Raw genomic sequence first — 13,194 nt, forward strand, 5'->3', positions numbered from 1 at the left:
AGGCCAGCCCCCACAACAGAGAATTATCCAGCCCAAAATGTCAATTGTGCTGTGGTTGAGATTCCACAAGGTATTGTTGGAATCTGGTATTCCCACTTATGATTGGTGCAGAAAGATGCCTGAGATGTTAAGGTTTCTTTATTGAGCAGGGGAGACCTGAAGTCTCTTCCCTCCTCCTAGCAAGGCTGTTTGCATGTCCCCAAGCCCCACACTTTTAGCTTTGCACCTGATCTTGAGACCTCTAAGAAAGAGATTTTATCAACTCCCAGGAGACTGTTTTGGGATCTGGACCTTAAGAAACTCCTCTCCTGGACCCAAACCAGTAAATTTTTGGCAATCCACATTTTACTCCTGCTTCGATAGAGGGTAATTATTTCTTTTCAAGAAAGAGCCACTAATTCAGAATGATGATGGCAAAGTAGTCTGAGAGAGTGGATTTAAATCTACAAGAATGTCTTAGGAGAAATTCCCTTTTATTAATTTTAAGCAGAGTATATAATTATCAGGACAAGAGAGAGTAAATTAAATAAGGGAAGGAAAACAAGACAGGTCCCCAAAGATCGACTTTATAGCATGAAATACCCTACAGAGCATATTTGGAGCACTATAAAAGGAGATGAGACTGGAAAGGTAGGTTGGGGGATTTGTAAAGAGTTTTTCAGTGTAAAACTAAAGAAGTTTCTATTTTATTCTGTAGGTGGTGGCAGCTGATGAGGATTTAAAGCAGGAAGATGATTAGATGCGATTTGTATTTTCAGGGAATAATTAATGGCTGTGTGGAAGTGGGATGCTTTTGAAGGGGGTTATACCGAAAGTCCAGTGAGAGAGAGTTTAATTGATTGAGGTGTGAGAGGCCTGGAACTAGACATGAGCATGAGGCCCAGGGAGAAGGGGAGGATTTGAGACCCAAGTCGGTGGAGCAGACATGACAGGTACGCTGGTGGGCCATGGGAGAGGATGAGGGAGGAGGCATCATAATGATTCCCCAAAGATGTAGCTTGAAGGATGACTGGGTGATACCTTTATTGAGGAAACAAGCCAGCAAAGAGACAGGATTTTGTGCAGACAGTAGCCATATGTGAATATGGATTTAGGGAGTATAAATTGCTTTGCTGGAAGCCGTTTGTTTCGGGCTCTCAGTTTAAACGAAGTTAGAAGGTTGGTTCTAGTGCTCAAGAGGTGAGGGACAATGAAAGGTAGTGTTTCTGGAGCTGGGCTGCCCTGGCTCAAATCTCAGCTCCACCACTTGATGCCTGTGTGACCTTGGGCAGGTTTCTTAACCTTTCTATGGCTGAGTTTCCTCGTCTGTAAAAGTTGGGAAATAGTAGTGGTGCCTGTTTCATGGGACTGTTTATGAGGATTAAGTGAGATAAGAAAACTGCTTAGAAACATACCTGGTACAAAGTCAGCCTTAAATGAGCATTTGTTAATTATAGTTTAAAGCTACACTTCTGGATTTAAGAATGGAAATTGCATTGATGAGTTATTAGAATGCCGCCACTAAATTAATGTCACTGATAGTGAAAATAATAACTAACATGTAGTGCTTTATAGGTTAGAAAATATTTTCGTATATATTTCACGTTAGTGCATTAAACTTGAAGTTCCCAACTTGGCTTTTTTGTCAATACTTAGAGACCTTTATTATCAGTACTTAGTGGTTTAGCAGGAAATCCACATATTTGCCAGTAATCTCTTGGTTGCAAGAGGCAAAAAAAAAAAAAAAACAAACAGAAAGGGCATATGGGACCCACGTAATTGGAAGGTTCAGAAGACGATGCTGAGTTCGGGCCTGCTGAATGCAGACATGGAAACTGTCTTCAAGAACCTTCACAGGATGGTGGCAGAAATAGTCCCAGGAGGCTCTGGGGTTTTGGCAATACTCTTGGGGAGCGTTCTGATCCACTTGGCTGGCAATATATTTCTGTCCATGATCCAGTCACAGTGACCAGTGACCTCTGATTGACTAGGCCTGGATCACATAGGTCACCCTTAGATTTCATGGTGTGGGGCGGGTCCCTAAAGAGACTCCAGGCAAGCAGATAGAATGGGTATGACTACCAGAGACCCTTGTCACATTGCGGTTTGGATTTCCAGAGTCGTCCTAAATCTGACTCATACTTTCCTTTCCTTGAGAGTTCAGAGGGCAAAGCTTCTGGAATGCTAACCTTTCTGCCCCCGTTTTATTTTATTTATTTATTTATTTATTTTTATTGCAGTAACATTGGATTATAACATCATACAGCTTTCAGATGTACATTGTAATATGTTTTGAAGTCTGTGTAGATTACTTCATGTTCACCACCAAAAAACTGATTATAGTTCATCACCTCACACGTGTGCCTAATCCTCCCTTTTGCCCTCCCCCCTACCCCCATGGTAACCACTAATCCAATCTCTGTTGCTATGTGTTTGTTTGTCATTGTTTTTATCTTCTACTTAGGAGCGAGATCATATGGTATTTGACTTTCTCCCTCTGACTTATTTCACTTAGCGTAATACCCTAAAGGTCCATCCATGTTGTCACAAATGGCCGGATTTCATCATTTGTTATGGCTGAGTAGTATTCCATTATGTATATATACCACATCTTCTTTATCCATTCGTCCCTTGATGGGCACCTAGGTTGCTTCTAAGTCTTGTCTGCTCCATTTTAAATGCTGCTGTGTGAGTGTGCCTCAGCCCTGCTAGGAACTAGCCTAGCCCACAGCATGCTCTTCATTTGTGCCCTTATATATTTACATGTTTTTGTCCTCAGTCTGGAATGCCGTTCCATTTTTCTGGCTAACTCTTATTTATCGTCTCTTTTCCAAGACTCATCTGAAGCATTGTCTTTGCTAAATAGCCTCTCTTGGTGCCCCTCCCACCCCAGAGCTTTCTGGTGTCCTTGCTTTGTGTTCCTACAACTGCCGTGTGCATCCTTGGACCTTCCTACACTTTGCCTCTCTCCACAGGCTCTAAGCTCTTCAAACATGGGCAAAATATCTTACATCTTTCTTTTAAACCCAGTACCTAGCTGGGAGTCTGGCAAATAGCAGGTTCTCAATAAGTGTTTGTCTAATTGAGTGCATTCCTTGCTCTCCTGGACACACGCCGGGTCAGCCACTGTCCTGGAACTTTTATGACAACAGCGATGGCCACACGCTCAGTTCTCCATCAGCGTGTCTGCTGCTCACCTGCTTTGGCAGTTTCCTGAATATTTTAGGAATTCCTGAAAGCGCCTGGAAAGTTGACTGCTGTTTTGTTCAAAGGGGAAATGCTCTTGCTTTATCTACTACGCTTTCTGAAAACTGAGATTCCAGAATATAATTTATTTTGTAATGTCTTGGTGGCTAATTATAAAAATGTAAGTAGGATCAAAAGAAGATTCTAACCAGCTACACTATATTGGCGATTACTCTGAATGAATAGTTCTTGCAGAAGAGAGGCAGGGACCCATCAGTCTGAATGCTTTTGGATTCGTTACTGACCCTTCAAGGAATATGTGGCTTTTTTCATTTCAGAAAGTGAGAATATGTATCCCCATGAGGAATGGTGTTCTTCCCCAGCCGTTTGAGGGGGAACAGCGGGAAGAGGAGCAGCCCTCAGGGACGTGCACTGTGGGGCTGGCCTTGGGAACTGGTGCAGGCTTTACTGTTATTTATGAAAATGCCTCTCCACGGGGCGGTTCTGTGGACTGGAGATAGGACATACTGAAATTAGACTTGTTTGTTTTAATCAGAAGGCGACAGATCCCACTTGCTCTAATTTGGCTTAATGAGGTGTGTGTATACAGTCGTGCTATCAGCTTACATGTGGTCTTGATTCAGTAGATGTTCCACGGCTCCAGTGTGGCATATGTTTTCGCATTTCATCCTTTACCTGTTTTCATTGACATGTATTTCGATAGACTCATTCTAGAGCCTGAGATTTAAAAATTCAGAAAAATTTTAAAATTAAAGCTGTTTGATGGAGGCAGGGGAAGCTTTCTGTCTTGTGTTGTTGAGAAGGTTTTTTAGGTTTGTGGGGTTTTGAGGGATTTTCTTTGAAGCTTTGCTTTGGGCTTTGCATATCCACTGCTTCTAAAATTAGGTGGCCTAAATGAAAATCAGTTGCTAGTTTTTGGTGTTGTTTTCTCTTCTTGCTGTATCTCAGAAGAGAGAAGGCGCATGAGGTGAAGGTGGTCTGAAATTCTTTGCTGAGTTTAAAAAGGAAGGAAAGAGGTATCGGATTAGATATGTGATTAAGAGGGGCCAAACGGGCCCACAGTTGCGGAGAGCAGAATTGACCTTCAATGCAGTCTCCTTTCTCTGTCTGTCCTGTGCCTCTGGACCTTCAGGGCGTCTCATGTGGCCGATCGCAGCCCCCAAGTCCATTCATGTCATGGTGAGGGCCTGTAGCACTGACAGAGCCAGCAGAGGGACTGAGTATCTGGGATTGATGGAGGGTTCAAACTATGTTTTGATTTGCCCTGTCGGAGTTGGCCAGCTCTGTTATTAGCTGGTTTTAAGCTGTCTTGATGTTTCATGTTGGTGAGCTGAGTCAGCGTTTGCAGTGGGAACTTTCTCTCTGCGTTGGTGCCCCTGGAGATGGGCTCTTGACACAGAGTCATTATGGAACGTCGGGCGAAGGGCTTGTGCTAGGGCTTCCCCCTGTGGAGCAGAAGCCATAGGATTGTGGTTCAGACATAGACTCTGGACCCAGACCTCCTGGGCTCAAGTCCCAGCTCTGTCAACTTCTAGCCGTGTGTCCTTGGATGAACCCAGTCCATTTCCTCATCTATAAAATGAGGATAAAGTACCTTGTGCCCTGGTATTGCTGTGAGGACAGTGAGTTAATACATGGAAAACACTCAAGGTCAGACACAAAATAAGAGCCCGGTAAGTTTGGACCCGACTCAGGGTCTGACCTGTGGGCCAGGCGTGTAGCCAATGGTCAGTGCTTCATGAGTATGTAAACTCCCCAATCCTAATGCTGTATTTCATAGAGAAAACTGGACCTGGGGAAAGGGATTTCTGGAAGCCACTTGACATTTACAGGGTGGACCTGGTATTTGGCATCAGACAGTCTTGAGCAGAACTTCCAGCTCCTCATTTACTCAACAGTTGGCGTTTTACTTAGCATCACTGAGCCTTTGCCTCATTCTCTGTACAATGGAGATAGTGTGACACTAACACTCATGCGCCTGTGAGGATGCAATGAGATAATGCAGACTGAGAGCCTGGCATGATGTCTTATTCCCGGTTACCTACAGACCCTGCCCTCTGTGTTAACACCTTGTTAGAAGGGAGGGGTCCAAAACGTCATATGGCAAACAGTGATGCATCTTTTGTACAACCAGCACTGCCTGCATGGTGCCAGGCCTGTGTCAGGCAGTGGAAATGCATCCAGGTAAGAAGCTAGGGCTCCTGTTGTGAATGTAGGGCTCACGATGCCTTTCGTGACCCTCAACCTAGTGCTTCTTTCACCCTAGTCTGAGAGGACCTGTTGGCTTTGCCTGCCCTTTTGGCCTTCGGAATGACCTTCAAACTCTATAGCCATTTGGAGATAGGCATAGGAATGGCCCACAGGAATTGTCACAGAAGGAATTTCCACTATTACACAGTAGAAGTCATACAGCCCTTGTTGCAGCAAACTCAAGCAATCTGGAAACTGTGCCTGACCCCTCACTATACCTTCTCACTCCAAAGTAGGGACGGGAATTCCTGTGCCATAGAGCTCAGCTCTCAAGGGAAGACAGTCGTTAACCTGTCTAAACTTGATGCTAATAGAACTTTCTCGATAATTGCTTCCATTAAGTATGGTGAATATGAGCAGTACAAGTTATAGCAAGATTAGCAGAAGAACAAAGTAAATATTTAAGACTTTATTTCAGGGTGCAGTTGGGTGGGGCCCAAGAGAAGAATAGTAAAAACTGAGTCTGGTGGCATCTGACATCAAAATGTAGTGGACCACTCGGCTGAAGTTCCAGTGGTTTCTCTTCAGTGGCTCTCTTGATCCTAACTCGGGGGATACAGATGAATGTCCTCCAGGGGGCAGTTATGAGCTCTGTTCTCGCCTTACATTTCTGGCTCCTGTCAGACAGTAACATAGTGATGAAGAGCAACTGCCTTCCCTGTCTTCCAGGAATGCTGTGAGGATTAAGGAGGTGGCTGTTGGCCCACGGCTGTGCCATGTGGGGAAGACTGTTGTTCCCTGAAGGCAGAGTGCGATTAGTGGCAGCTGAGTTGTCCAGGATAGCCCGTGATGAGTACGTGCCCATGGCTGGCCAGGCTGACCTGTCATCTGAGGACGCCAAGGGATTAATTTAGCCATGGTTTTCATGCCTCCAGGCTACCAGTGACCAAAAGCAGCCATAATCTCTGTCTTTGAGTTTATGTAATCACGGGGTAGTGTTTTCAAAAGGAAAGACTTTATAAACAGAACTTTTCTTCTATGTTATAAAAAAGGATAAAATTTTACTGCTAAAAATTTGGAAATTACGGCTAAGCAAAAAGATGAAAATATAAAGCAGCTGTTACTCCATCACCCAGAGATCGATTGATTTGGTTCGTTCCTAACAAATACCATCAGCGTCTGTTCTGTGCCGGGCACTCTCCAGGCGCTGGAGATAGAAGGAGGAAAACCAAGTCTCTTCTTTCGTGGGGGTTATAATCCAGCAGTGAAGGCAGGTAATTAACAAATACATGGACATACACTATGCCGGGTGGTGATCAATGCTGTGGAGAACAGTCAAGCAGAGTGAGGGGATAGCGGGGAGGGGGTCCTGTTTCAGGTTGGACGGGTTGTCGGGGAAAATCTCTCTGAAGAAGTGACACTGAACAGAGACCCAAATGAGTGAGGGAGGGAGCCATTAGGCTACCTGGGGAAGGTTGTTCCATGCAGAGGGATCACAGGCACATTCTTCCTGGGTGTGTTCAAGAAACACTATTGTGCACTTTGAATCTTATAGCAGAAGGTGGCTTATTAAAACTCAAGAGAGACCATTTACTCCCAAGCTGTATCCTTTGTGATTTATGCTCCCTCTAGGCTCATAGTGGATATTTGAGAGCAGTGTTGGCACCCGGTCAGGCGTTGATGTGGTAACGTGGTGGTTCGGTGTATGATGAGACCTGAGTGTATGCTGCAGCCAGAAGTACAGGCTGCATGCTGAGGCTGCTGGGGTTTTAATGTGAGTTCCACCAGAGCAGCATGACTTTGGCCAAGTCATTTAGAGAGGTCAGGTCTCAGTCTCCTCATCTGTGCTACAGAAACTAGCTCAGGGGGAGAAAATAGCTCATTGGGACAGCCACATGAGAAAGTGCATGTGAAGGGCTGGCACACAGAAGTGCCGGGAAAATATTGGCCATGAGTATGATGATCAAAATGTGGTTTTGGCAGATGGTATTTTTTTTAAAAGGCTCTATGTGTATCTTTGTTTGGTAGGCCTTTTACCAAAGCTAGTGAGCTTCAAAAATTATATTAGAGGCACCAAAGTGGGGGAGAGTTCTATTCAGTTGCCAAAGAATAAATATAATCAAGGCTTTAACAGAAGGCTCACGCATTTTGGGTAGGGTTTGGGCTTTTGGTCATGGAGTGGGTGCAAAGCTCGTGGAGATCAACTTCTTGTCTCTATTTGCCTGTCTGTATTCAGATGTAAAACCATCGTTGAGGAATGTAGTACTTGTTCTTGCAGAAACCGTTCTCAGGTTTGGGGATGTTGGTTTGTGACCTCGAGTCTTTGGAAGGCCACAGCGAAATCGTCATTGGTCCTATGTGATATTTGTGAGGCTTAACCTACCTTGGGTTCTTGCTTTTAGTTTAATGCTTCCGGAAAGATGATATTTGGATAACTAAATCATATATAGGGGTCCAAGATTTCCTCAGCGTTTAGGTCATCTACCTGACTCCCTGTGACTCAAGATGAAATCTTGGACACATGGAGTCATGGGGTAAAGATCTGGCCCCCCAATTCCCATCTCCACAAGAATCCCTTCTATAGATACCCTCTAGACCCTGCCTACTCTGTTCTTAATCTCCAAAGGGGAGAATTGCACAGATTCTCCTGGCCACTGGATTCTCTTTGTGTGATGTCAGAGATGCAGAGACATGGGCATCAATGCGGGAAGGTCTCAGAGAAATATGTGACTGACTAGTGATTGACTTGCCGGCATTTAGAAAATTTCGGAGTGTAATCTGGCCAGAAGTGGAGGAATACTGGGCTAGGAACTGTGATCTGTGGTGAAGGAGTGTAGGATGAGGACCCAGGAGGTCTGGGTTTAGGCCTGCTGCTGTGAGAAATGACTGTTAGATCGTCCAGTTTTTCTGTTTCTTCTTTCATAGCCAGATTTTCATGGACTTTTAGCAGTGGAAGATACTTGGATGTTCTAACTTTTCTCCCAAGTTGAGGTCCTGCAACCTTCCAAAATCCATGGTGGATGATCCTCTATCCTTATCTGAACACTTCTAGATATTACACAACTTCAGCAGACCACATTCCCATCATAGTGTATAGCAGGGGTATAGCATAGTGTATCCCACGGGCTGTATCTGGCCCACCACCTGTTTTTTTTTTTTTCCTCCCCACAGCCCCGCAGTACATAGTTGTACATCCTAGTTGTGGGTCCTCCTAGTTCTTCTATGTGGGACGCCGCCTCAGCGTGACATGATGAGCCATGCTAGGTCTGCGCCCAGGATCCCAATTGGTGAAACCCCAGGCCGCTGAAGCGGAGCGCGCAAACTTAACCACTCGGCCACGGAGTTGGCCCCACAAACTTGTTTTTGTAAATACATTTTTGGAACACCGTCTTGCCCTTTCGCTTCCGTATTGGCTGTGGCTGCTTTTGTGCCACAACTACAGAATTGAGAACTTGTGGTGGAGACCATATGGCTCACAAAGCTGAAAATATTTACTTTACGGAAAAGGTTTGCTGACGCTTGGTCTAAATGAATGGTGCTCCCTAGAGTGCATTGCACGGCCTCTGCCTCCCTGTGCTGTGGCCCTGGTGGGCTCAACCACTGTAAAAGATAAGCTTCTGGGTGGCAGCAGTTCTAGTTTGATATTTTCACTTGCTGATCTTGGCTTCACTTTTGAGAGCCACTCTTAATCCTTGGAGACTTGGGCCCGGTGGTCTTCAGAGTATTCCTTTTCAGACAGCACATCCGCACCATCCTCAGCTCTGTCCCCAGTCTGCTGCTGGTATAGTGTCTTGGTCCTTTGCCCCTCTGAATGCCCTCCTCTGAGCATCCTCCAGTTTGTCAAGACTTGCTGCTTATGATGGGATGCCAGACCTGCATTCATTCCTCCAGAAACTGAGTAGCCCAGAGCTTGGTAAAGAGGGGTCTCACCCTCCTATCCGACACACCAGGCTCGCTTCAGTAGCCTGAATGCACAGCAGCCGCATCGTGCTACAGCTCTGGCTTGGGGACTAAACCTTGCTGTCTTTTCTGTGGACTGTTGTAAAGCTAAGTTGTCTCCTTATCTCCACTCCTCTTGTGCTCCCCTGCAATTCATGCTTTATTCATATTCCCAGTGTATGGGATTTTACCTTAATCCTTATTCAATATTATTTTGCTTATTTTCTAAACATGTAAACGTTATATTGACTCTTTGAGGTTTTTGACTCTTGAGGTTTTTGTTTTCTTCTGAATTATTAGTTTTTTCTTTCAAATCGGTCCTTAGTATTTCCGTTTTGGCTTTCAGTCAGTGAGTCGAAGAGCAGAGGCACGGTCACCTAGTGCTAGAGACAGCTTCCAGGTTGACACAGGTCCATTGACCAACATTGTTAATCGAATTGCTCAACCAGGTACAAATATAACTAGTCAGGCTGTCACTTTCCCATCTTATCCACAAGGATATCATTAAAAGACTAAAGTCAAGATGTTGTGTCATTTCACCTGTCCTTCCATCTCCTGGTCTAGTGCCCTTTTCTTTTTTTCTTTCTTTCTTTCTTTTTTTTTTAAGATTGGCACCTGAGCTAACATCTGTTGCCAATCTTCTTCTTTTTCTTTTCTTCTCTTCCCCAATCCCCCCAGTACGTAGTTGTATATTTCAGTTGTAGGGCCCTCTGGTTGTGCTATTTGGACGCCACCGCAGCATGGCCTGATGAGCAGTGCCGTGTCCGCACCCAGGATCTGAACTGGTGAAACCCTGGGCCACTGAAGCGGAGAACGCAAACTTAACCACTTGGCCGTGGGGCTGGCTCCTAGTGCCCTTAAAAAGGTGGGAGGAGGGAGTTGTGGATGATGTTAGTTTAGTTGATATTCTAGGTTCTCTTAAGTCAACTGTTTAATAATCTACCCTAGAATTATGCCAGAAATCAACAGAAAGCTTATTCTTATTTTTTGTAATCTTATCTCCCCTACCACATTTAAGTATGGAGGAAATAGTGGCCAAACTCAGGTCTCCTCAACATTTCCTTAATAATGGTGCAAAACGTCGTCATCCTTCAAATCTATGTCATGTTTGTACTTTGCCATCCTACAGATTTTGGCAATAGAAAGTAAAAGCAGACTCATTGAAAGCACTATTAAAAATATTTAGGGGTCAGCCCCATGGCATAGTGGTTAGGTTTGGCATGCTCTGCTTCGGTGGCCCAGGTCATGGGTTCGGATCCTGGGCATGGACCTACACCACTCGTCAGCAATGCTCTGGCAGTGACCCACATATAAAGTATAAGAACATTGGCACGGATGTTAGTTCAGGGCTAATCTTCCTCGACAAAAAAAATAATGATAAAATTAAAATAAAGCCCTGTATGAAATTACGATGGCAATAATCACTTAGGTATGCCTTGTGTGTATAGCACACTGACCTTGGTAAATGCCAGTCTAACTAATAATGCTCTGATTTATTTACTTTCCAACAGTATATCTTTCTGTTATTTCACTGCTGTTCATCTATCTCTTGAAACTTCATTTGTTACTTGTAAAAGAGAGCTCACAAATCCTTTGCGAGTTGATCAAATTCCCTTTGAAATAGCCGCTTTCTTAATAAAGGATGAAGTTATAAAAATTTGACATGGTAAGCTAGCCACTGCTGTGTAGCTCTTTGAAGTCAGCCTCTCCTTTCACCCATTCTCAGACCTAGTGCATGGGAGAATGCGTCAGTGAATGGATGAGGACACAGCTTCTATTAGTGAATATGGCTAAACAGATTAGATTTGTGGAGTGTTTATAGACTAGAACAAAAAAATAGCCACTATTTATTGATGGATTACTGTGTTCCAGACTCAAATAATCATTTTAAAGTACGTTACTAGTTCTTTCCTCAGAGCAAACCTGCAAAATAATAATCCCATTTTAATAGACAAGGAGTGTCAGGGTAGGAGGCACTGGATAATCTGCCCAAGTTGGGAAAAGCCTGAGCCAGGATTCAGATCCTGGTTGGCTCAACTCTAAAGTCCACAGTCAGAGATGCTACCCACAGCTGGGACAATAGGATTTCAGTGAATATTATGCTGAAAAGTCACACATGGGATGTTTTTAAAGGTGAGAATAGTTTAAGCCTCAAGAATGGAAGATAATCTAGGAGACAGGACCTTTCTGGGGATTCGGATGTGACTGTAAATGTTTTAGGTGCCACGCATACTTAATTTTTGCAGTTTTGAGTTTTTTTGGTCTTCCTTTTTGCTTTTGAGCAATGATTTCCCTTTGGTTTTCTTGTTAACCATTAAGTATTTCAAATGAGGTCGTTTTCTCTAGAGAAATACCAAGAATTATTTTCCAGGTTTTTTTTTTCGGCTTTAAAAATTAAAAACACTGTACAAATGCTCGACAAGGTGATGCACATTCATTGTAGGAAATTTGGAAAACATAGAAAAGAATAAATAAGACATAAAAATGACCTATAATCCTGTTATCTAGAGCACATGACTGTTAACATATGTTTATATCTTTCTGGTCTTTTTCTATCCATGTAGTGCATGAAAATTATAATTGTACTCTATAGTTTTTAAATCCTGATTTTTTTTTCTCTCATGTCTTTGTTATTCTTTGAAAACTTTATTTTTTAGATAACTATATAATATTTTCTTATTAACTAGATCCCTATTTTTAAATCCCCCCTTTTTCTGTTATAAAGATCATTTCACTGAACATAAATCTTTGCATCTCTGATTATTCTCTTGGGAGACTTTCTTAGATATAGAATGGCTAGGCCTGAAGTAAAGCATTTTTTAGGTTTAATTTTTATTTATATCAATTTAGGACCTGTATATATTTTAAACGTCCAATAATCAAAGGCTTATAACAAAATCACAGTCCCCTGTCGTGTACTTCTCCATTCTCCCCTGCCTCTAACTTATGTTCCTCAAATGCAAATAACTTTGACTCTTTTTAGTTGTTTCTTCCAATATGTATCTTCATGTTTCTCTTTAACGTGTTTATGCTGCTTTTCCTTATCTTACAGTTTTCAGCATTATCTACTGATTTTCTGTTATGGGAAATGGCAATTTAGCTTTCTCACACTACATATACCACCATTGCCAGGAACCCCTCCCACACACACTTCCTCTCCCCATCCTCCAGAATCCTAATATCCTGATTTTTTTTTTTTTTTAGTTAAATCAGTGGTCAGTGCTTACTCTATAAAGTAACTTGATACTGAATTGTTTTTCTGATGCATCTTTTTCACTTTCCCAGAATCGATAATTTACTTTTTAAATTTGCTTAGTTTTAATTAATTAGTACAATCAATAAGTATTTACTAATTACTTTCAGGGTGCTGAGAATACCTCAGTGAACAAAATAGACAAAAATTCTTCCCTTGCCAAATTTCAGCCCCAAACTTTCCATCAGAATGCATCTTCATATGGCCAACAGATCAGACAGTCTCTCAGATCCATTTTTATTTAGCAGCTTTCTTTGGGAGCCTTCCGCCCCCTTGCTGTGGTCTGGCCTGGTTGCTTTTGGGACTTGCTGTTCAATTGTTGTCCTGGGGCCGCCTCTTTCCACACCCTGGGAACCCCCTTTCCCTCTCTCCTGTGCTCCGTCTCCTATTTCCTGGATTCCATGCTTTCCTCTTTGTTGGCTTATTACCTCATTCAGGTAAAGCTTATCTTCTAGTTTCCTGAGAGACAAGGTACATGGGGAGAAAAGTTTGAAATTTCTTCATTATTGGAAAATAACTTTTTTTAATTGACACATAACATTATATTAGTTTCTAATGTACAACATAATGATTTGATATTTGTATGTATTGCAAAATGATCACCACAATAAGTCTAGTTAATGGAG

At 43.0% G+C, this 13,194-nt stretch overlaps 1 protein-coding gene and 1 long non-coding RNA gene across 7 annotated transcripts in view; one reads left to right on the forward strand and one right to left on the reverse strand.

Annotated features, from left to right (window-relative positions):
- MGAT5 (alpha-1,6-mannosylglycoprotein 6-beta-N-acetylglucosaminyltransferase) overlaps positions 1-13,194 on the forward strand; it is a 330,917-nt gene that overhangs the window by 139,016 nt on the left and 178,707 nt on the right. The window lies entirely within an intron of this gene.
- Positions 12,790-13,194, reverse strand: part of LOC111768886 (uncharacterized) — a 48,240-nt gene continuing 47,835 nt past the window's right edge. The window contains exon 4 of one of the 2 annotated variants that reach the window (XR_002801510.2): positions 12,790-13,027. This is a non-coding gene — a long non-coding RNA (uncharacterized lncRNA). The remainder of the gene's footprint in view (positions 13,028-13,194) is intronic. The other variant, XR_002801511.2, reaches the window with a different exon arrangement.

This window comes from Equus caballus, chromosome 18, assembly GCF_041296265.1.
Source record: "Equus caballus isolate H_3958 breed thoroughbred chromosome 18, TB-T2T, whole genome shotgun sequence".
Classification (NCBI taxonomy): domain Eukaryota; kingdom Metazoa; phylum Chordata; class Mammalia; order Perissodactyla; family Equidae; genus Equus; species Equus caballus.